The sequence below is a fragment of the Hyla sarda genome, chromosome 5 (genome assembly GCF_029499605.1).
Source record: "Hyla sarda isolate aHylSar1 chromosome 5, aHylSar1.hap1, whole genome shotgun sequence".
Classification (NCBI taxonomy): domain Eukaryota; kingdom Metazoa; phylum Chordata; class Amphibia; order Anura; family Hylidae; genus Hyla; species Hyla sarda.
The window spans coordinates 100,824,462-100,849,372 of NC_079193.1; the positions used below are offsets into that span (position 1 = coordinate 100,824,462).

At 43.7% G+C, this 24,911-nt stretch overlaps 1 protein-coding gene across 5 annotated transcripts in view; it reads left to right on the forward strand.

Moving 5' to 3' along the window:
* Window positions 1–24,911, forward strand: part of RARB (retinoic acid receptor beta) — a 946,796-nt gene that overhangs the window by 96,641 nt on the left and 825,244 nt on the right. The window contains exon 1 of one of the 5 annotated variants that reach the window (XM_056519996.1): window positions 7,901–7,918. The exons of the other annotated variants lie outside the window; for them this stretch is intronic. The gene's annotated coding sequence lies outside the window, so the exon portion shown is untranslated. Of the gene's footprint in view, window positions 1–7,900; window positions 7,919–24,911 lie in introns of those variants that run through there. 5 annotated transcript variants of the gene reach the window in all.

A 24,911-nucleotide genomic window follows, 5' to 3' on the forward strand; every position in this document is an offset into this window, starting at 1 on the left:
ATCTATGGTAATCCCTGTGGTGTTCTTTACGAACACCTTCTTGAAAGCCAACATCGCAAACCTCTGGTCAGAGAGGGCTCCTCCGTGGGTACTCTCCTGCAGGGAATGGTTTCGGCCTTTCTTCCAGGAATGGGAGACAGGTGGACAAGTGAAGGACCTCCGTACGCCCCATGGATATCTTCCGGCTTACGCTACCCCGACTCTGAAGGCGATACGTCGGTGGGGTCTGGGAGTGTGGGAGATCAGGACCCAGTCAAGGCAGTTCCTTGACAGACTGGTTCTGTTGACCCACTTCCAGAAGCCTCTGGCGCTCAGGGACTGCCCAGGTCGGAATCTGAGGGTGGGGTTGTATCTTTTGAACATGAAAAGGATCCCCCAGAAGTTTTGGGACTTGGCCTGGCGCTGCTTTCAGGGGAAGCTATATGTAAGGGACAACCTGAAGTGTAGGAACTCTGATGACCGGGGATGTCCCCGAGAAGAGTGCGGGGACACGCTGGAAAGCATGGACCACTTCCTGCTTCATTGTCCCTTTAATATAGGGGTTTACAACCGGGTGGGCGCTTCCATCGGCTGGAGTCAACTTGCCGGCCTTGCCTATCCGGAGTGGGCTTATGGGGCATTCAGGTCCCTGGGTGGTCGAGACCGGGGCACTTTATTCTTAGTTAGTTTAGTGGTTAGGTACTACACGTGGAGTGCACGGTGTTTAGTGTCGACCCAACAGAAAATCCTTTCCGAGGTGGAGGTCTGTAGGAATATCACCGGTGACCTTGGGAAGATCAGGTCTTTGGAGTATGGCAGTCTTGGTACCAGTAGGGCTTCTCTCCTATGGAGAGGTTTTTCTTTTGATGTGCCCTAGGTACTAGGCCCTTAAGGTGAAGTGCCTTATTTTGGCCAGGGTTAGTGTATATATCTTAGGGTGAGTATAGGGTCAGTTTCATGAAGGGATAGTGATAGGGTTAGAGGTTGATAGGGAGAGGAATTTGAATTAAATTTTATCAGGATTGCCATCCTTCTTCCTGGTGGGGGGCTATGCATGTAACCTTAGCCTTTTGTTTTGTTTTCTATGGAAAAGATTGTAAAGGGCTTGCAGGCAACCAAACTTGGGCCTTGTGGTTTTGGTGTATTGTACTGTTAATATTGCTTTGTTGTAGAGTATGTAAATATTGTTTTGTATATATATTGTTCTGTTTACATTAGGTGGGTAGGGGTGTATTTTAGGTTGGGTGGGGGGTTTTCGGGGGGTGGGGGGTGGTGGTGTGTACCCAGGACTGGACTGTTGCAGTGGGTACTATTTTGGGGGTCTGGTATGGGTCAGTTGTGGACAAAAACTGTGACCTATGGACTCTGACCCATGTCCAGAGGGGGTGGTGGGTGATGGGATAGTTTAGTATAGGTTGTTTTTCTGTGTTATTTTTTTTTTTATTTGTATAATGTATAATTATTTGGGAGAGAAAGGCAGTCGGACCAGTTTTCAGTTATTATAGTATAGTGTTAAGAGTACACTATATTTATGTTTGTGTTTATGTTTATGTTTGTGTCCCAGTGTGGAATAGTTTTTGTTTGTGGGTATATGTTTGTGTGTATGTGTTTGTGTGGTGGGTGGGGGGGGGGGGGGGTAGGGGAGGGAGGGGGGGGGGATAGGGGAGGTTAATAAAAAAAAAAAAAAAAAAAAAAGTGTGTGTATATGTATGCGTGTATATGTATATATATATATATGTGTGTGTGTATATGTATGTATATATATGTATATGTGTGTATATATATATATATATATATATATATATATATATATATATATGTGTGTGTATGTATATGCATAAAAAAAATATATATTTTGTTATCCAAGTTGGATTATTTTTGTTACGGCAGCTAGCCATATTTTTGTTTTATTATTGGGGGGGGGGGGGGGGGGGAGCGGTGTGGTTATGTTTCCTAGTTTGGATATTTTTAGTTTTTGATCCCAGCGTGGAAAGCTTTATTTATGTTCATTAGGTATGTGTGTGTGTGTGTTGGACTATAGTAGGTAATGATTTATTTATTTATTTATTTATTTTTGGTTTATCTGGGCTGGCCGGTTAGGAAGGTTTAAGTTGTTATTTTGAGACGGATAGTTTGTTTTTATGTTCAGTTTTGTTAATTTTGTTACAGTGAAATGAACTTGTTTTGTGTTTTGTAAAGTTTTGTACTTTTATAATAAAAAAGAGTGTCAGCAGAGAGCATTGTGGTCGGACAGAAAGGAAATTGAAAAAGAAAAGAACTTCCTCTGGAGCATACAGCAGCTGAAGGATTAAGATTTTTACCGTATTTATCGGCGTATAACACGCACTTTTAAAACTTAAATTCAAGGCAAAAAGTCTGCCTGCGTGTTATACACCGATAAATCTTTTTGTCACTGATTTAAAGTGGCCGCAGCAGCGGCTGCTTGTTAAGGATTAGCAGCCTGGCCGCGGCCACTTTAAATCAGTGACCAGCGTGCGGTTCCCCCTTTGTTTTTTTCTACATTTTCCTTCTTTTCCCCTCTGCTTTTTATTGTATTGTTTTTTTTTATTTTCGTTACCTAGCCGCACTCGGCAGGCCAGGTCCGGTGTCTGCTGCGGTCAGTGAAGCCGGATGAGTGATGTCCTCTGCTAGCTTCGCTGCACAATATGAGGGACGTCCCTCATTCAATGCTGCTGCCGCTGTGACTAATTCTAAGGTGGCTGCGGTTGGGCTGCCAGCGGCGACCACACTGACCAGCGGCGGATGCAGCGAATGATGAGTTACCTCCCTGATGCTGTGCAGCCGGCAGAGTACGTCACTCATCCAGCTTCACTGACCGCAGCCCGCAAGACCCGACACCGGACCTGGCCTGCCGAGCGCGGCTAAGTAAGGAAGATGGGAAAAATGTATGTATCAAAAACGGAGGGAAAGGGGATGATGAAAAGGGGGCATGATGTGAGGGGGGAATGATGTGAGGGGGGCATGGTGAGAAGGGGGCATGGTGAGAAGGGGGCATGATGAGAAAGGGGCATGATGAGAAAGGGGCATGGTGAGAAGGGGGCATGGTGAGAGGGGGGCATGGTGAGAGGGGGGCATGATAAGAGAGGGGTGGGGGAATGATAAGACAGTGGGGAATGATGAGAGGGTAAGGGGGGGGGGGTGTAAATGTGGCACACGGGCTGATAAAAGGGGAGGAATTATGTGGCACTGGAAGGGGGGACCAAACTGAAGTTCAGGCAAAATCAAAGTTAGAGGGATGATATGGCATTTAGTCTTTCCTTTATCTTTATATGTATTTTTTTTTTTACTTACATTTCCCTATTAAAAAGGGGGTGCGTGTTATACGCCAGTGCGTGTTATACGCCGATAAATACGGTAAATTGCAAGAATTTACAAAAATGTTAAACTTTTTGGCACCAGTTGATTTAAAAAAAAAAGTTTTTCACCGGAGTACCCCTTTAAGCAGATATGCTCAAGGTGGTCTTTTGGAGAGCTTTTACCTTACATTTCTAAACCTGACTATGTTTGTTTCAATAAACTATATGGCTGTACTGTGGGTGTATCATGGTATAGGTCAAAATATATGTTTTTGCCAATACTCATCACTAGAATATGTTGTGCATTTTTTTAAATCCCTATAAAGTAAGACAGAATTTTATTATTCAATTCCTTTGTATGCCAGGGTGGGAACTTTGTGTCACCTATCGGTCCGAGTATTGCCCAAAAAGATATTTTGACCTGTACTGCAATGCACCCATTTACCATGCTTTTGTGCCCCGAGAGGAAAAAATATAGATTCATGCATCCAACATACAACAGACCAAACAGGACCTATTTAAATTAAAAATTCTTCTGGAGGTTTACTTCAAGGACCAAAATAAATTTTTGTTTCCTTTTATTTACTACTGGTAAGCAACATATAGTTATCAGTGTTATCGCCGCTCGACTGCTCCTGCCGGGATCTCAGGCACGGAGCTTTCATTCGGCGATCGGACAGCGAGGAGGCAGGTAGGGACCCGCCTCGTGTCCGTACAGCTGATCGGGACGCAGTGGGTTCACTGCGGTGGTCCCGATCAGCCAGACTGAGTTGCTGGGAAGGCTTCACTTACACTTCAGACGTGGCGATCAACTGGCCATGTCTGAAGGGATAATACCGGGCATCACCGCGATCGATAATGTCAGGTATTAGCCGCGGGTCCCGGGCGTTGATGGCCGCCAGGACGGACCCGATATGACATGGAGTCACCGCGTGACTCCGCGTTATAACGCAGGAGTCGGCACAGGACGTAAATATATGTCCTGCGTCGTTAAGGGGTTAAGTATACAATGGTTCTATTCAAATGCATGCCAGTAACCACCATATCTAGTATTATGTCATTTGGCTATTGCATGAATTGAGATCCTAATGGTTGCTTAGCAGCCAAGCTCACAAACAATATACCGTATATACTCGAGTATAAGCCGACCCGAGTATAAGCCGAGACCCCTAATTTCAACCCAAAATCCCAGGAAAAGTTATTGACTCGAGTATAAGCCTAGGGTGGGAAATACCTCATCCCCCCCTGTCATCATCCAGACCCGTCATTAACATCCTCATCATCATCCCCTTGTCATCATCCCACACATCCCCCCTTCATCATCCCCTTATCATCCCACACATCCCCCCTTCATCATCCCCTTATCATCCCACACATCCCCCCTTCATCATCCCCTTGTCATCATCCCACACATCCCCCCTTCATCATCCCCTTGTCATCATCCCACACATCCCCCCTTCATCATCCCCTTATCATCCCACACATCCCCCTTCATCATCCCCTTGTAATCATCCCACACCCCCCCTTCATCATCCCCACCCCCCTTCATCATCCCCACACCCCCCCCCCCCCTTCATCATCCTCTTCTCATCATTCGCCCTCAGTGGTCTTCAACCTGCGGACCTCCAGAGGTTTCAAAACTACAACTCCCAGCAAGTCCGGGCAGCCATCGGCTGTCCGGGCCGGGCTTGCTGGGAGTTGTAGTTTTGAAACCTCCGGAGGTCCGCAGGTTCAAGACCACTGCGGCCTTCAACATCATCCAGCCCCCTCTCACCCCCTTTAGTTCTGAGTACTCACCTCCGCTCGGCGCTGGTCCGGTCCTGCAGGGCTGTCCGGTGAGGAGGTGGTCCGGTGAGGAGGTGGTCCGGGCTGCCATCTTCACCGGGGAGGCCTCTTCTCCGCGCTTCCGGCCCGGAATAGAGGCGTTGCCTTGACAATGACGCAGAAGTACGTTGGCAATGAACGCACCTCTGCGTCGTTGTCACGGCAACGTGACTATTCTGAGGCCGGGCCCGAAGCGCTTAGAAGAGGCCTCCCCGGTGAAGATAGCAGCCCGGAACCACTATGCCACCGGACCACCTCCTCTCCGGACAGCCCTGCAGGACCGGACCAGCGCCGAGCGGAGGTGAGTACTCAGAACTAAAGGGGGTGAGAGGGGGCTGGATGATGTTGAAGGCCGCAGTGGTCTTCAACCTGCGGACCTCCGGAGGTTTCAAAACTACAACTCCCAGCAAGCCCGGACAGCCGATGGCTGCCCGGGCTTGCTGGGAGTTGTAGTTTTGAAACCTCTGGAGGTCCGCAGGTTGAAGACCACTGCGGGTGGGGGAGTTCACTCGAGTATAAGCCGAGGGGGGTGTTTTCAGCACGAAAAATCGTGCTGAAAAACTCGGCTTATACTCGAGTATATACGGTACCTTATACTAGAGAACACTGAGCTCATACACTACTTTGTGTTAAAAATTCTAAATTTTATTTATTCCACAATTATAAAAACATAATTTACAGTATTACTATACATCTCATCTGGTACCACAACCAAATACAAAAAAAAGTGCATAGAGGGGAGAATACCAATGGCTGGTGAATACCTTTAATATTATGCAGCATATGTACAAATGTATATTGTAAAAATATGTAAGGTGGGTATACTCCTATGAAAGAGTGATTCTATTAATATCCATTAATGTCTGAAGTAGCTGGGGATACATATCAGTATCCCACCCTGGGATCCCAGACTAGCTACCACATCGGAGCAGTGAGTAAAAAATATCAAACATTATTCACTATTCATGAAGTGTACATCACTGCTTACCCACTTAGGCCGCCTCTTGAAAAAGACCCCGAAACGTGCATCGAGGTTGGGGAGGTACAGTGGCTGATATTAGAAATGGGTAAGCAGTGATGTACACTTCATGAATGGTGGATAATGTTTGATATTTTTTACTCACTGCCCCAGGGTGGGATAGTGATACGTATCCCCAGCGGCTACTTCAGATATTAATGAGATATTAAGAGAATCACTTTTTCATAGGTGTATACCCACCTTACATATTTTTTTGAATATACATTTGTACAATTAATTTATGCGGTATAATATTAACCCCTTAATGACGTAGGACATTAATGTACGTCCTGGTGCCCTGGTACTTAACGCACCAGGATGTTCATTTACGTCCTATACATGTCCGTGAGCACCGGAGTAGTGCTCGTGTCATGCGCAGCTGGTCCCAGCTTCTATCAGCAGCCAGGGACCCGCCGTTAATGGCGGACATCAGCGATCGCGCTGATGTGTGCCATTAATATGCCACTTAATATGGATGATCGGATCGCCCTTAGCGCTGCCGCGGGGATCTGATTATCCATCATGGCGGCCGGAGGTCCTCTCACCTGCCTCTGGCAGTCTCCAGGGGTCTTCTGCTCTGGTCTGAGATCGAGCAAATCATAGCAGAAGATCGCTGATAACATTGATCAGTGCTATGCCCTATGCATAGCACTGAACTGTATTAGCAATCAAATGATTGCTAAATATAGTTGTTTAAAAAAAAGTTTAAAAAAATTATCCCCTCCCCCAATAAAAATGTGTAAATCCTCAATTTTTCCCATATTACCCCCTCCCCCCCCAGAAAGTGTAAAAAAAAAAATAAACATATTTGGTATCGCCACATGCGTAAAAGTCTGAAAATATAATGTTATTGATCCCGTACGGGAAATGTCGTAAACGTGAAAAAAAAACATCCAAAACTGCTGCTTTTTTTAATATATGCAAATGGGGTATCAATAAAAAGTACAGATCACAGCCCTCATAGCGCCGCTTATACAAAAAAATGAAAAAGTTATAGGTCTTCAAAATAGAGGGATTTTAAACGCACTCATTTTGTTAAAAAGTTTGAGGTTTTTTTAAAGCGGTTATAATAATAGAAAAGTATGTAATCAGGGGTATTATTTTATTCGTACTAACCCACAGAATAAAGAAAACGTGTAATTTTTACCGGAAATTGTATAGCGTGTAAACGAAACCTTCCAAAATTTGCTAAATTGCTGTTTTCTTTTCAATATACCAACACAAATAGTGTATTTTTAATTTCGCCATACATTTTATGTTAAAGTGAGTGATGTCATTACAAAGGACAACTGGTCACGCCAAAAAATAAACCCTCATACTAGTCTGTAGATGAAAATATAATATGATTTATTATTTTTAGAAGGCGAGGAGGAGAAAGGGCAAAAGCAAAATGGGCTGAGTCCTTTATGGGGTGAGGTATTTACCAGCCATTGATATTCTCCCATCTATGCACTTTTTTGCATTTGGTTGTGGTACCAGATGAGATGTATAGTAATACTGTAAATTATATTTTTATAATTGTGGAATTAATAAAATTTTGGCTTTTTATACACAAAGTAGTGTATGAGCTCAGTGGGGGAGATTTATCAAAACCTGTGCAGAGGAAGAGTGGTGCAGTTGCCCATAGCAACCAATCAGATTGCTTCTTTCATTTTCCACAGGCCTCTTTAGAGGCCTGTGGAAAATGAAAGAAGCAATCTGATTGGTTGCTATGGGCAACTGCACCACTCTTCCTCTGCACAGGTTTTGATAAATCTCCCCCAGTGTTCTCTAATATAAGGTACAATGTATTCATGCATATCTATGTGCCGTGTCTATGGATTTTTTTTGTCATGGAAATTAGGTATTTCTGGGCTTTAAAAGTTGTAGTAAATATATTTTTATTACCGTGGCTGTATGAGGTCTAAAGCTAGACTTTGTAGCGCTACAATTTTCTCGAGTCACTGAAAATAGACATAAATTCACTTTTAAGGGTCTGTTGCCAGTACACTATATAAAGTAGATACTTGAATCAACAGCTAGAACGTCATCTGGCATTGCTGTCTTCCACTGCTATGTTGCTTCTTGTGTTTACTGAAAGGAAAATAACAAGAAACGGAAGAAAAAAAAATGCACATTTCATAGTTTTTTGTCAGTTGGATATTCTTTTATATTATTATTTTATATTAACTTTGCTTGTGTTTTATATATCTATATATCAGCTCTTCCTTGGCTGCCTGTATAAAAGATTATGGAAATGCTAAGCAATACTTTAAAGGGGTACTCTGGCCCTAAAACATCTTATCCTCTTTCCAAAGGATAAGATGTCTGATCGCGGAAGTCCCGCCTCTGGGGACCCCCGCAATCTGTCATTGTTCACCCACCTTTGTGAGCTCTCCGCAGTGCTGGAGGCTCCGAGTAGCGTGAGGACCACGGGGCCGGAGTATCGTGATGTCACGGCTCCACCCCCATGTGATGTCATGTCCCGCCCCCTAAATGCAAGTCTATGGGAGGGGGCGTGAATGGCCGTCATGCCCCCTTCCCATAGACTTGCATTGCGGGGGCGGGGCGTGACATCACCATACTCCGGCCCCGTGGTCGTCACGCTACACACTCAGAGCCTCCAGTGTTGCGGAGAGCTCACAAAGGTGGGTGAGCAATGACGCCCACCTTCAGAAACTGATAAGTACTGGTAGAATTAAGAATTTTTAATAGAAGTAATTTACAAATCTGTTTAACTTTCTGGAGCCAGTTGATATGAAAAAAAAAAAAATACATAAATGTTCACCGGAATACCCCTTTAACTTTAATCATGAAGCCCTGTATGCTTTTTATGTAAAATTCTTATGTATAGAAAAAAAAGTGCAAAGCTATATTTTTCAGTGTATTCACACCAGAAAACTGGTGTGCATATTTCCACATATATTAACAGGGACCTCTCTTAATTTTACTCCTTGATTGTTAATTTGTACTAACTATTTTACTTTCTTCCCATTACCCCATTTGTTTAGTTCTGCAGACTATGTTGGTTACATATATTGTAACTGTAATACATTAATGTTAAATAAGAGCCATAACTCTCTTATGTTTTCATCCAGAGACCCATGTGAGGGCTTTTTTTTTTTTTTGTGCAGCCAATAGTACTTTGTAAGTACATCACTCATTTACCCCTTGCCACCAGTCGACATATACAGTCATGGCCGTAAATATTGGCACCCCTGAAATGTTTCAAAAAAATTAAGAATTTCTCACAGAAAAGAATTGCAGTAACATACGTTTTGCTATACACATGTTTATTACCTTTGTGCGTATTGGAACTAAACCAAAAAAGGGAGGGAAAAAGCAAATTGGACATAATGTCACACCAAACTCCAAAAATGGTCTGGAAAAAAATATGGGCACCCTTAACTTAATATTTGGTTGCACACCCTTTGGAACTGAACTGAAATCAGTCGCTTACTATAACCATCAATAAGCTTCTTACACCTCTCAGCCGGAAGGATGAACCACTCTTCCTTTGCAAATTGGGTGCCTTTTCCCAACAGCAATTTTAAGATTTCTCCACAGTAGGGATCGACCGATTATACTATATTCATGATTTTGGACGTTATCGGTGTTGGCAATTACCTTGCCGATAATTCCCAGACCGCGCCCCGCACTGCCACCCCCCACTGCACCGCACGCCCCCCCCCCCCCCCATAAAAAAAAATCTCGGAACCGCTCCGCTCAGAAAAAGCTTTCTAAAGTTATTACCATTTAAAGATACACAACAGAGCTTGGTCATTAAAGGGGTACTCCCGTGGAAAACTTTTTTTTTTAAATCAACTGGTGCCAGAAAGTTAAACAGATTTGTAAATCACTTCTATTAAAAAATCTTAATCGTTCCAGGACTTTTAAGGGGCTGTATACTAAAGAGAAATCCAAAAAAGAAATGCATTTCCTCTGATGTCATGACCACAGTGCTCTCTGCTGACCTCAACTGTCCAGAGCTGGAGAAAATCCCCATAGCAAACATATTACATATGCTGCTCAGGACAGTTCCTAAAATGGACAGCAAAGAGCACTGTGGTCATGACATCAGAGGAAATGCATTTCTTTTTGGATTTCTCTTTAGTATACAGCCCCTAAAAAGTACTGGAAGGATTAAGATTTTTTAATAGAATTAATTTACAAATCTGTTTAAGTTTTTGGCACCAGTTGATTTTTTTTTAAAAAAGTGTTCCACTGGAGTACCCCTTTAACCCCTTAAGGACTCAGCCCATTTGGACCTTAAGGACTCAGACAATTTTAGTTTTACGCTTTCGTTTTTTCCTCCTCCCCTTCAAAAAATCATAACTTTTTTATATTTTCATCCACAGACTAGTATGAGGGCTTGTTTTTTGCGCGACCAGTTGTCCGTTGTAATGCCATCACTCACTTTACCATAAAATGTATGGCGCAACCAAAAAAATACTATTTGTGTGGGGAAATTAAAAAGAAAACAGCAAATTTGCAAATTTTGGAAGGTTTTGTTTTCACGCCGTACAATTTATGGTAAAAATGACATGTGTTTTTATTCTCTGGGTCAATACGATTAAAATGAGACCCATGATTATACACTTTTCTATTACTGTTGCGCTTAAAAAAAAAACGCAAATTTTTTAACCAAATTAGTATGTTTAAAATCCCCCTATTTTGAAGACCTATAGCTTTTTCATTTTTCCATATAAGCGGTGGTATGAGGGCTCATTTTTTGCGCCGTGATCAGTACTTTTTATTAATACCATATTTGCTTATATGAAGCTTTTATTAAATTTTTTAAAATTTTTTGGGGAATAAAATGTTATAAAAAAGCAGCTATTTTGGACTTTTTTTTTTTTTTTTACGTTCATGCCATTCACCGTACGGGATCATTTACATTTTCTTTTAATAGTACGGATATTTACGCACGCGGCAATACCAAATATGTATATAAAATATTTTTTTTACACTTTTTGGGGGGAAAATGGGACAATTTACGTTTTTATTGGGGGAGGGGGTTTTAAATTTTTTTTTTACTTTTTTACTTTTATTTTTACACTCTTATAGTCCCCATAGGGGACTATTTATAGCAACCATTCGATTGCTAATCCTGTTCAGTGCTATGTATAGGACACAGCACTGATCAGGGTTATCGGTCATCTTCTGCTCTGGTCTGCGGGAAGACAGCGGAGGCAGGTGAGGGGACCTCCGTCTGCCGTGCAGGATGATTGGATCGCTGCGGCAGTGCTGCGGGCGAGCCCATCATCCTGTTAAGTGATCGCGATGCTGCAGATGCCGTGATCTGTATTGATCACGCATTTGAGGGGTTAATGGCGGACATCCGCGGGATAGCGGGTGTCCGCCATTACCGGCGGGTCCCTGGCTGCGATCCACAGCCGGGACCTGCCGCGCATGATGCCGGCATCGCTCCGATGCCTGCGGTTATGCTCAGGACGTATATGTGTAACTTACATAAGGTGTATCATGCCCTCAAACACATTAATTGTTAGGCTGGGTTCACACCACGTTTTTCAAATACGGTTACCATATATGGTTTTACGCAAAAAAAAGTATGGCAAAAACCATATACAACCGTATGACTCCAAATACGGTTTTTCCCCATATACGGTTCCAAAACGTATGTACGGTTCTATACGTTTGCATCCGTTTTGCTATTTTGTTGGAATTAGTTTTCAAGCTATTTAATAAAGTTACTATTGTTCTATTGAAATTCCTTCTGCGCATGTGTCAACTCCAAAAACGGATTAGAAAAACCGTGTGCAACCGTATTCTGAAATTCTGTGTACGGTTCTCATGGATAACAATGTTAAAAGAACCGCATACGGTTTTCCAACCGGAAGCAAAAACGTGGTCGACAGCTTTTTTGCCTACAGTTGAAAAATCGGCAAAACCGTATCCGAGGCAAAACGAATGCAACCGTACACAACATTTGGAATGCAGTTTACAATGCATTCTCTATGCATACGGTTTTGAATACGGTCGTATACTTTTTTTGCGGAAAACCGTATACGGTTACCGTATTTGAAAATCGGAGTGTGAACCCAGCCTTAGACTGTCTCAGATAAAAGGCTGCATCCATTGTTCAGTGGCAACTTCAATTTGGGTTTTCATTTCTAGTAAAGGTTTTGAACAATTCAGTATCTATTGGGAGCAGTTTGGTGACCTTGTCTGCCTCAAATCTCTAGTACAGATGCTTAAATTTGGGTGCAGTGTACCATCATTTTTAAAATGTTAGGAAAAGTAGGAGAGATTCAGTGATAAAGTGTAACCCTTATTCTTTCTGTAGTATACTGTCATCCAAAATGTGTGCGCCATGTAAAGGAATAATACTTGTGCCATGCTGCTTTTTTATGCTGGCACACTACATTCTGCTCTTTGTGCAGTTGTGTGAAGATGTCCAGGTGTTATGGTTTTTAAAACTACTCTCAATGTCTGTTATTGGTTTATAGTCATTGTATAGCAGCCATCTATGGAAGCTGAACTGTAAGGGTAGGGTCACATGTAATGGATCTGCAGTGTGCCTCCTGCTGTTGCCGAACCCACCTGTTGCCAAAACCACCTGCCCCCACACCCTTTCCTGCTCGCCTGCAATAAATACGGTAGTTGGCTGTTTTATTTTCTTGCTCCTGTTGATCTTAGTTGACGAACACCTAGTAAGTATTCTGTGACGCTGCAGCGAGATGATGGATCAGTTGTGTTTAATTGCTGCATCCTCCACAAATATAAATACGTCACTGTCACTTTATCATGTGCAGCGTGGCTCGCTAAGTAATGACATTGCTTAAGTTAATTTTGTTTTCAGAATTCAATAATTCATCGGAGAGGTGTCTGGATAAGACTCCTGTTAATGATACACCTTTCATTGCTGAAATCAATTGTGAATAATTAGATTCTACTGGGAAAAATGATTAAGTAAGTATTGATTTCCAAACAGTCGCGTGATACCGAACATTTGTAAAACAGTTTAGGCAGCTGAGAATACAAATGTACCTTGATCTCATGGTAATAAGAAAAAGGGAAAATCAATGTCCTTACAATGCAATAATCTCTAAACATAAATGTATGTCTGCAAAAATAAATTATTTAACTTGAACTTTTAGATTTTCTTTCTGTGATTGTAGGATTAAAGCTGAATAAGCAGCTACAGTAAAATCAGCCATTTTGGGTAGAGATACTTAAAGGGGTATTCCAGGATTTTTTTTTAAATTTATTTTACTCTCGCAATTCTTCTGTGATTTTTGCCCCAATAAGAATACCAAATTACTCAGGTCTCGGGTTTTCCCAGTTGCAGTGCGTTGAGACATGGCGTCACTAGTCTGGTATGCAAAGGGAGCCTGTCCTGCTTCAATGGGTGGAGCGTGGTGGGAGATCATTTTGCAACTGCTGTAGGCATCCTGGTTAGAAAGCACTGGTCTTTTGAATGGAATACAACTCATTTGTGTTTCAATGGGTGGGGTGGCTGATGTGTGGGAGTAAGGAAAATGACCTCACACTTACAGACAAGGAAACAACAGGAAATAGCCAGTTCACAAAAAGCTAGCCACAGTATTATGGTAAACTCACAACATATCCATTTACCGTATATACTCGAGTATAAGCCGACCCGAGTATAAGCCGAGACCCCTAATTTCAACCCAAAATCCCAGGAAAAGTTATTGACTCGAGTATAAGCCTAGGGTGGGAAATACATCATCCCCCCCTGTCATCATCCAGACCCGTCATTAACATCCTCATCATCATCACCGCCTGTCATCATCCAGACCCTCATCATCATCACCTGTCATCATCCCCTTGTCATCATCCCACACATCCCCCCCCTTCATCATCCCCTTGTCATCATCCCCACCCCCCTTCATCATCCCACACCCCCCCTTCATCATCCTCTCGTCATCATCCCACACCCCCCCCCTTCATCATCCTTTTCTCATCATCCACCCTCAGTGGTCTTCAACCTGCGGACCTCCAGAAGTTTCAAAACTACAACTCCCAGCAAGCCCGGGCAGCCATCGGCTGTCCAGGCTTGCTGGGAGTTGTAGTTTTGAAACCTCCGGAGGTCCGCAGGTTGAAGACCACTGCGGCCTTCGACATCATCCAGCCCCCTCTCACCCCCCTTTAGTTCTGTACAGTACTCGCCTCCGCTCGGCGCTGGTCCGGTGCTGCAGGACTGTCCGGTGAGGAGGTCATCCGGTGGGATAGTGGTTCCGGGCTGCTATCTTCACTGGGGGCGCCTCTTCTCCGCGCTGCAGGCCCGGAATAGAGGCGTTGCCTTGACAATGACGCAGAAGTACGTTGGCAATGAACGTACCTCTGCGTCGTTGTCAAGGCAACGTGACTATTCTGGGGCCGGGCCCGAAGCGCTTAGAAGAGGCCTCCCCGGTGAAGATAGCAGCCCGGAACCACTATCCCACCGGACCACCTCCTCTCCGGACAGTCCTGCAGCACCGGACCAGCGCCGAGCGGAGGCGAGTACTGTACAGAACTAAAGGGGGGTGAGAGGGGGCTGGATGATGTCGAAGGCCGCAGTGGTCTTCAACTGCGGACCTCAGGAGGTTTCAAAACTACAACTCCCAGCAAGCCCGGACAGCCGATGGCTGCCCGGGCTTGCTGGGAGTTGTAGTTTTGAAACCTCTGGAGGTCCGCAGGTTGAAGACCACTGCGGGTGGAGAGTTCACTCGAGTATAAGCCGAGGGGGGTGTTTTCAGCACGAAAAATCGTTTTGAAAAACTCGGCTTATACTCGAGTATATACGGTAGCTCCAAGACAATTGCAGATCCTTCCTAAGTATGTCCATTACTGTCAGCCAGGTACATACTAAAATCACCTTATTGTGGATAACCCATTTAAATAGATGCTTAAATTAAAAATGAACAAATAAAAATGGATAAACATTAATACTAATATCCTCCTCTTGATTCCAATTTGTTCTAGACTTTGGAATCGAGAGGTTGAAAAAAAATAAAAATATTTGTGGAAATGTCCCAGGAGAAATCCATTTTGTTCTCCCCTACTTTCATCTCATCCAGAGCGAGAACATGTGAATAAAAAAAGTTTGCCTCTTTTAAAACACATATAATTTCAACCTAAACAATTGTTTCATTGGGTGAAATGTAACAATGTTTTAGTCAGGTGATCGGCACACTTCTATCATATGGATCTCAGTCGCAGTATCCCAGTCATCCAGTGCACATAGCGAACTCCAACATTAACGCCGGGGATCGGGGTCCCCAGCACCCGGGGTGCACGTCCCGCACCCGCTCACGTCCTCCGGAAGAGGGGCGGAGCGGGTTGCGGGAGTGACACCCGCAGCAGGCAACAGCTCCCAGCATGCAAAAAGGGCATGGTGGGAGCTGTAGTTATGCAACAGCAGGAGGCAGACCACCACAACTCCCAGCATTCCCTTATGGGCATGCTGGGACTTATAGTTTTGCAACAGCTGGAGGCACAGTTTTTCTATGGAAAAGTGTACCTTCAGCTGTTGTATAACTACAACTCCCAGCTTGCACAATCAGCTAAAGTGCATGCTGGGAGTTGTAGTGGTGCATCTGTTGGTTGCATAACTACAACTCCCACCATGCCCGTTGGCTGTCGGTGACTGCTGAGAGTTGTAGTTTTGCAACAGCTGAAGGCACACTGAGTTAAGTAGCAAACCAGTGTGTCTCCAGCTGTTGCATAACTACAATCCCCAGCATCCCCAGCCAAAGTAGTATGCCTCCAGCTGTTGCATAACTACAAGACCCAGCATGCCCTTCCGCTGTCCGTACATGCTGGGGGTTGTAGCTTTTGCAACAGCTGAAGGCACACTGGTTGCAAAACACTGAGTTTGTTACCAAACTCGGCGTTTCACAACCAGCGTGCCTCCATCTGTTGCAAAACTACAACTCCCAGCATGCACTGATAGACCGTACATGCTGGGAGTTGTAGTTTTGCAACAGCTGGATGTTTCTCTCCCCCCCCCCCCCCCAATGTGAATGTGCAGGGTACACTCACATGGGCGGAGGTTTACAGTAAGTATTCGGCTGCAAGTTTGAGCTGCGGCAAATTTTCTGCCGCAGCTCAAACTGCCAGCGAGAAACTACTGTGAACCCCCCGCCCATGTGACTGTACCCTAAAAACACTACACTACCAAAAAATAAAATAAAAAGTTAAAAACACTACATATACACATACCCCTACACAGCCCCCCTCCCCAATAAAAATGAAAAACGTCTGGTACGCCACTGTTTCCAAAACGGAGTCTCCAGCTGTTGCAAAACAACTACTCCCAGTATTGCCAGATAGCCACTGACTGTCTAGGCATGCTGGGAGTTTTACAACAGCTGGAGGCACCCTGTTTGGGAATCACTGGCGTAGAATACCCCTATGTCCACCCCTATGCAAGTCCCTAATTTAGGCCTCAAATGCGCATGGCGCTCTCCCTTTGGAGCCCTGTCGTCTTTCAAGGCAACAGTTTAGGGCCACATATGGGGTATCGCCGTACTCGGGAGAAATTGTGTTACAAAATGGTATGCCATGTGTTTATTTTTTTTGCTGTTCTTGCACCATAGGGGCTTCCTAAATGTGCATGCCCTCAGAGCATAATTTGCTTTCAAAAAGCCAAATGTGACTCCTTCTCTTCTGAGACCTGTAGTGCGCCAGAAGAGCAATTTTCACCCCCATATGGGGTGTTCTCTGAATCGGGAGAAATTGGGCTTCAAATTTTGGGGGGTATTTTCTGCTATTATCCTTTTTTAAAAATGTAAAATTTTTGGGAAACCAAGCATTTTAGGTAAAAATTTTTTTTTTTTTTTTTTACATATGCAAAAGTCGTGAATCACCTGTGGGGTATTAAGGTTCACTTTACCCCTTGTTATGTTCCCCGAGGGGTCTAGTTTCCAAAATGGTATGCCATGTGTTTTTTTTTTTTTTTGCTGTCCTGGCACCATAGGGGCTTCCTAAAGGTGACATGCCCCCCAAAAACCATTTGACGCTCCTTCCCTTCTGAGCCCTCAACTGCGCCCGCCGAACACTTTACATAGATATATGAGGTATGTGCTTACTCGAGAGAAATTGGGTTTCAAATACAAGTAAAAATTTTCTTCTTTTTACCCCTTGCAAAAATTCAAAAATTGGGTCTACAAGAACATGCGAGTATAAAAAATGAAGATTGTGAATTTTCTCCTTCACTTTGCTGCTATTCATGTGAAACACCTAAAGGGTTAATACACTTATTGAATGTCATTTTGAATACTTTGGGGGTGTAGTTTTTATAATGGGGTCATTTATCGGGTATTTCTAATATGAAGACCCTTCAAATCCACTTCAAACCTGAACTGGTCCATGAAAAATAGCGAGTTTAAAAATTTTGTGAAAAATTTCAAAATTGCTGCTGAACTTTGAAGCCCTCTGGTGTCTTCCAAAAGTAAAAACTCAAATTTTATGATGCAAACATAAAGTAGACATATTGTATATGTGAACAAAAAAAAAAAATTATTTGAATATCCATTTTCCTTACAAGCAGAGAGCTTCAAAGTTTTTATTTTTTTCATCAAATTTGGGGATTTTTCACCATGAAATGATGCAAGTTACCATAAAATTTTACCACTAAGTTAAAGTAGAATATGTCACGAAAAAACAATCTCGGAATCAGAATGATAACTAAAAGCATTCCAGAGTTATTAATGTTTAAAGTGACAATGGTCAGAATTGCAAAAAACCTTAAGGTGTAAAATGGCCTGGTCCCTAAGGGGTTAAATCTTATGTTAATGGAAAGCCTTTTTAAACACGTGATAACATTTGACCTGGTTTTAGTATATTTAAATTATGGTCTGTAAACAGGGTAGAAATGCTGTAAATCTGCGTGTTAAATACAAAAAAATAGTTAAGGCTGGGTTCACACTACGATTTGTAACTACATCAATGATCTGCAGCGGTGTCGCGGGGGGGATAAATAGCCGATAACTTATACCAGAATATCGGTATAAGTTATAGGCTATCGGCCCTAACCTCCACTGATTATCGGTATCGGCCCTAAAAAAACGATATCGGTCGATCCCTAATATCAAGGCAGCTGAGACCATGGTTACCAAGAAAACCATTGGTAACACACTACACCATAAAGGATGGGTCATGCTGGGTCTTGCACTGGCTATGGGTGCTATGGTGAAAGAGCAGGAGGCTCCATCTCCTAATGCTGAGTGGCTGGGAGCATGGCTTGGGTACAATTTGTACAGGTATTCTTTGTGATAACCTAAGAACAAGTTCATCTAAATTCTAGCCCACGACAGATTGGGCACTGTTTTAGAAGAAAAAATATGGCCACTGTTGTGATACATATGGGCCAAAATCTGTCTAATAACCGCTTGTGACTAGACATGGTTGAGTGATTAGTCTATTCATGAGCTGAGAATATGTTTGTCTTTAGTGTAACATCTGCTTATGAGATGCTGTGCTGTCTATCATTGTGCAGCGTTGGCACTTTCTTGGGAAATGCCTAGGACTCTATTACTTGATAGACCCCAATTGAAAATGTTGCTGGCCATGTTTAGTGTTTCAGTCAAATATGTTGGTTATAATAAAACTTCTGAGGCAAATAAAGGTGCTCAGCGGGGGGTTCCTGGATTCTCGGTGAATCTAAATTGCATTCAGTTTAATAGACTAAAAGAAAAAAAACCTTCAGTCAGAAGTCAGCACAATTACAGTGCTTGTTCATTGCTTGTATCTCCAATGTCTATTATCTATGTAGAATTCTATAACTCAGCTAATGCAGATTACTGCAATGGATTCCACAACATTGTTTTATTAATGCATTGGAACATTTTGTGATACAAAATCCCAGGGTTTCTAGTACATATTTGGCAGTGATTACTATAGTACTATAAGTCCCTGATGGCAGCCATACACACATTCATCTTCTAGTATCGGAAAGGGTCATTATTTAACTGAAGAAGTTTGTATGATCAGTATAGAATATTACAGAGGTTTAGGCATACTTTTCGTGTGCGACTTCCTGCTGGTATTTGTGGATGGTAGGTATCTTCCTTTGGGGTTAGCAGTCAGGTATACAATCTTTGTTCAAATTTAGTATTAAAAGTTCAACCTAGCTTTATTATAATAAATAGTCCACTAAAAATAGTCTTCAACTACAGTGTACAGGAAATAATTCAGAGTTGTCCCCTGAGTTTTTCCCAGCACTTTGTAGCTTTCGTTTCACTCTCTCCCTCTGTCTGAATTACTTGCAGCCTTTTACAGCCCAGTTAGTCGTCTGGGAGAACAACTGCTTGCAAGACCTGTACAGCAGTGGGACAGAATTAGAGGTCCCACTGCCAACATAATGATTTCTAGATCCTAAAAAAGGCAGTGTCAATTCCCAAAACCCAGCTTCCATTTGGGCTTCAGGGCTGGCCCCTCCATGCTGCATGCGGTGGAAACTCTTCACCCAGGAACATCTTATGCCAGTGTGAACAATCCCCTCCACAGATTAAATGTCAACATACTATAACTTCATGACTTTGTTTAGAATCTCTACTTTGAGTATGACACAAGCAATTTTCCAACAAATGTTTACAAACAAGTTATTTAATTTATAATTCGTTATAAGGTCAGAGGTTTACATACACTTATCTTCGGATAAATTGATGTCATATGTCTTACTGGTAGTGTAGTGGTTGCAGGATCTTAAGGTCTACTTGCCTATTTTCTTCACCTCATTATAAAAACGTGAAACTGGTGAAATGAAAATATACAAGTTTAAACAAAGTGGGGCCATGCAGCCATCATACCATTCAGGAGGGAGATACTTTTATGTGTTCTAGAGATTAAAGGTGTACTCCGCCCCTAGACATCTTAACCCCTATCCAAAGGACTCTTTGGAACACAGTGCTCTCTGCTGACATAACAAGCACAGTGCTCTCTGCTGACATCTCTGTCCATTTTAGGAACTGTCCAGAGCAGCATATGTTTGCTATGGGGATTTTCTCCTACTCTAGACAGTTTTTAAAATAAAGAGATGTCAGCAGAGAGCACTGTGCTCGTGATTCAGCAGACAGCTCTGTTTTCCAAAGAGAAAAAATATTCCTCTATAGTATTCAGCAGCTAATAAGTACTGGAAGGATAACGATTTTTTACTAGAGGTAATTTACAAATCTGTTTAACTTTCTAGCACCAGTTGATTGCTAAATTGCTAAATGGTGCAGAGCCCTCTCCATAGCCCTCTCCTGCAGCATCATCACACACATGTACATTATTTGGTTTAAAGGGGTTAAAGGAATGCCACCTAATCTTAACTACATGTATGTGAACCTCTTAATCAATGAGAGTGTGATAAAAGAAGGAAAAAGCTAAAATAAACGATTGTCTGTGAGTTATCTTGACAGAGGGGATGTGTAGATGGATTGAATGTCAAGAATTTTATAAAACTGAATTTTATTGCATGTGGCTATGGTGTATGTAAACTTTTGACTGCAGCTGTATTTCCATATAAACGTCAGCTATTTGTGTTTCTGGATCACAGAAAGTGACATCCAGACATCCAGTTGCGCAGCTTTTGTTTCTTTGACCACCTCAGAATTTACAAGCAAAGTTTATGAGCCTATTCATATTACAAACATTACGGTCTACTTATTAGTGACTTTTGGCTGAACCTATAGGTGAAGTGAACCATTCCATCGTCCATGAAACCACACAGGTGTCTTTAAAACAAGAAGGGGATGTCTGGTTTACTTTTGGCTTTTATTAAAAGTTTTGGTGTACGAGTCTTTTTTCTTTGTGAGATTACTTAGTGTACCATTTTTGGTTTAGTCATCAATAATAGTCAGATTGTATAAAAAATAAAAGGAAATGTAATAAGCGCAGATCTACAAGTATAAAATAAAGAGACATACATGAGAAGCACTTGCTAAATAAGATGAACAACAAGGATGTGAGTAGTTGGTTTTCTTGGGTATAAATGTGAATCCTTCTAGAAGTTTGGGCACAGTGAGTGACTAACTTCACTTCTGAATAGTTCTGGTAACATAGGAAATTCAGGCCTCTTCCATTGAGATCACTTTGAGTTAGTCTCTTGCTGGAAGGCAGAATATTCATCAGTTCCTGCTGCTTAAACTGTGCCTAATTAATAGGCTCCCTGTAATGCCAGCAGGTGACTCCCACTGGTCACTGTTACTCAATGCCATTGCCATCTTCTGTCCTACATCCCACTCTCTTCCGCACACTCTCCAAGCTATTTAAATGGCCGTTATCTGTTTTTCTACCTATCCCAGCACTGTCATACATATATAAGGCAGCACTGCTTGCTTCCTGGTTCCTGAGCTTTATTGTGGCTCCCTAGCATTTACAGCGAAGGCATCTGATCCTGAAAGCTGTTTGCGTTTGCCTGACTCCCATGTATCATTTCGACTCTTCTATGCCTGACCTGGATTGCTGACCCAGGACGTTAGTTGCCTTAGTTCAATAGCCTGTATTTTACTCTGCCTGACCTACATGTACCGTACCAACTCTAGTGCTTAAAGGGATACTCCACCCCTAGACATCTTATCCCCTAGACATCGTGACGTCATGAGGGGGCGGGGCTGTGACGTCACGATACCCTGTCCCCTGTATCGCCCGTCATTAGCCATGGAGCAAACATAGCTCCATGCTGCAGATGTACGGGGCTGCAGCAGAAGAGATCGCGGGGGTCCCCAGTAGGGATCGACCGATTATCGGTTTGGCCGATATTCACGAATTTGGATATTATCGGTATCGGCAATTACCTTGCCGATAATCCGATAATGCCACGACCCTCGCACCACCCCCACCGCACCGCACCCCCCACCACCGCACCGCCACGGCCGCTGCCCCATTGCCTCCCCCATCTCGGTTTTATAATTACCTGTTCCCGGGGCCCGGGGTCCACGCTATTTCTGGCTCCTGCGCGTCCTGTGTTACGCTGTGCGGTGCACAGCGCAATGACGAGTGACGTACTCAACACAACGTCACAGTCATTGCGCTCAGTGACAGCTCAGGAGGACGGCGTCGGAGACAGAAGTAGAGCGGACCCGGGGCCCCTGGAACAGGTAATTATAAAACCGGAAATGGGGGAGGCAATGGGGCAGCGGCCGGTGCCCTGCGGTGTGGGGGGGGGGGATTTGCGGTGCGGGGGATAAATAGCCGTTAACGTATACCGGAATATCGGTATAAGTTATTGGCTATTGGCCCTAACCTCCACAGAATATCGGCCCTAAAAAAAAACAATATTGGTCGATCTCTAGTCCCCAGCAGCGGAACCCCCGCGATCAAACATCTTATCCCCTATCCTTTGGATGGGGGATAAGATGTCTAGAGGCATCCCCCCCCCCCCCCCAACCCATCACAAAAGATACCTACGACCTAATAAGGGCACAGCATGTACACAGAGGGGGACATGTATAATTTCCAGTGTATAATAGAAGTTTTTTACCCCTCTGCCTGTTGTCAAAATTTGGCGCAGCTGCGTTAAATTTATAATTCTTGTGCAGCTACTTTCTTGAATTGTGTTTAAATTTAGAATTCTCCCCAGAGCATAAATTTACACCACAGCTCTATTTAGTAGGAGCTTTGTCTGCAGTGTATCTGCACCTAAACAGTAAGTGTGTCCTCGTTATTAGTTTTAGAATTTTTTTTCTTCATTATGTAGAGTTTTAATCTCACAATAATACCACTTTTTGCACCCAATTATAACACATCAATTATACCAATGTCCTTATTCTTCATTTAACATCTGTGACCCCCCCCCTGTGCAAATCACCTCAAATGTACATGTGCACTCTATCTTATGGGCCTTGTTGTGCGCCCGCAAGCACTTTGCGCCCACATATGTGGTATCTCCATACTCTGTGTAAATTGTGTCCCAAAAAATGGGGATCTTTTTTCCCATTTACCTCTTGTGAAAATGTAAAGTATGCGGCAACACCAGCATGTCAGTGTAAATAATTATATTTTTATACACTAACATACTGGTGTAGACTCCAACTGTTCCTTTTCATAATGGGTAAAAGGAGAAAAAGCACCCCAAAATCTGTAAGGCAATTTCTCCGTATGGCGATACCCCATATGTGACCCTAAAATGTTGCCTTGAAATACGACAGGGCTCCAGAGTGAGAGACCGTCATGCGCATTTGAGGCCTAAATTAGGGTTTTGCATAGGGGTGGACATAGGGGTATTCTATGCCAGTGTTTCCCAAACAGGGTGCCTCCAGCTGTTGCAAAACTCCCAACATGCCTGGACAGTCAATGGCTGTCCGGCAATACTGGGAGTTGTTGTTTTGCAACAGCTGTAGGCTCCATTTTGGAAACAGTGCCGTACCAGACGTTGTTCATATTTATTGGGTGGGGGGGCTGTGTAGCGGTATGTGTATATATAGTGTTTTTCACTTATTTTATTTAAGTGTAGTGTAGTGTAGTGTTTTTAGGGTACAGTCACACGGGCGGGGGTTCACAGCGAGTTTGCTGCATCTCAATCTTGCAGCACTGCCTGTAAACCTCCGCCCATGTGAGTGTACCCTGTCCATTCACATTTGGGGGAAGGGGGGGGGGGAAACATCCAGCTGTTGCAAAACTACAACTCCGAGCATGCCCTTTGACTGTCCGTGCATGCTGGGAGTTGTAGTTTTGCAACAGCTGGAGGCACACTGGTTGCGAAACACGGAAACAGACTCAGTGTTTCGCAACCAGTGTGCCTTCAGCTGTTGCAAAAACTTCAAATCTCAGCATGCAGTGACAGCAGAAGGACATGCTGGAACTTGTAGTTATGCAACAGCTGGAGGCATACTGCTACAACTCCCAGCATGCCCTTTGACAGTCCGTGCATGATAAGGGTTGTAGTTATGCAACAGCTGAAGGCACACTGGTTGCAAAACACTTGAACGTTTTTTACTTAACTTAGTGTTTCCAAACCAGTGTGCCTCCAGCTGTTGCCCAACTTCAATTCCCAGCATGCACGGTCTCTGTCAGTGCATGCTGGGCGTTATAGTTTGGAGGCACAGCTGGAGGCACACGGGTTGGGAAAAAGAGTTAGGAAACGAACAATGTTTCCCAACTAGTTTGCCTCCAGCTGTTGCAAAACTATAATTCCCAGCATGGCCAGACATGCTGGAAGTTGTATTTCGGCAATATCTGAAGGGTCAGATGTTGACGAACTACAACTCCCAGCATGCTTGGGCAGTCTGGGAATGCTGGGAGTTGTAGTTTTGCAACAGCTGGAGGTCCACAGTTTGTAGACCACTGTATAATGGTCTCCAATCTGTGGTCTTCCAGATGTTACAGAACTACAACTCCCAGCATGCCTTGACAGAGTGGGCATGCTGAGATTTGTAATTTTGGAACATCTGGAAGAGCACAGATTGGAGACCATTATACAGTGGTCTCCAAACTGTGGCCCTCCAGATGTTGCAAAACTACAACTCCCAGCATGCCCAGAAAGCCAAAGGCTGTCTGGACATGCTGGGAGTTGCAGTTTTGAAACTCCCAGAGGCAGCAGTGAGATCGCTTTACGGCGATCTCACTGCTGCCAATGAAGATGCCGCCCTGCTGCCGGAAACTCACCGCCGGGACGCACCACCCCCGGGACCGCCTGGAGGACACCGCTCGTGCCGGGACCGCTCGGGACACCGCATGGCCGGGTAAGTGACGCCGGGGGATGGGTAAGGGACACTTAGCAGAGCGGTGTGTGTCCCGATCCCCGTGATCCGGACTCCCACACCGCGCTGCTATCAGCTAGTCAGATTTGACCAGCTGATAGCAGCGATCGCTGGGGGGGGATGAAACCCCCCCCCCGTGGT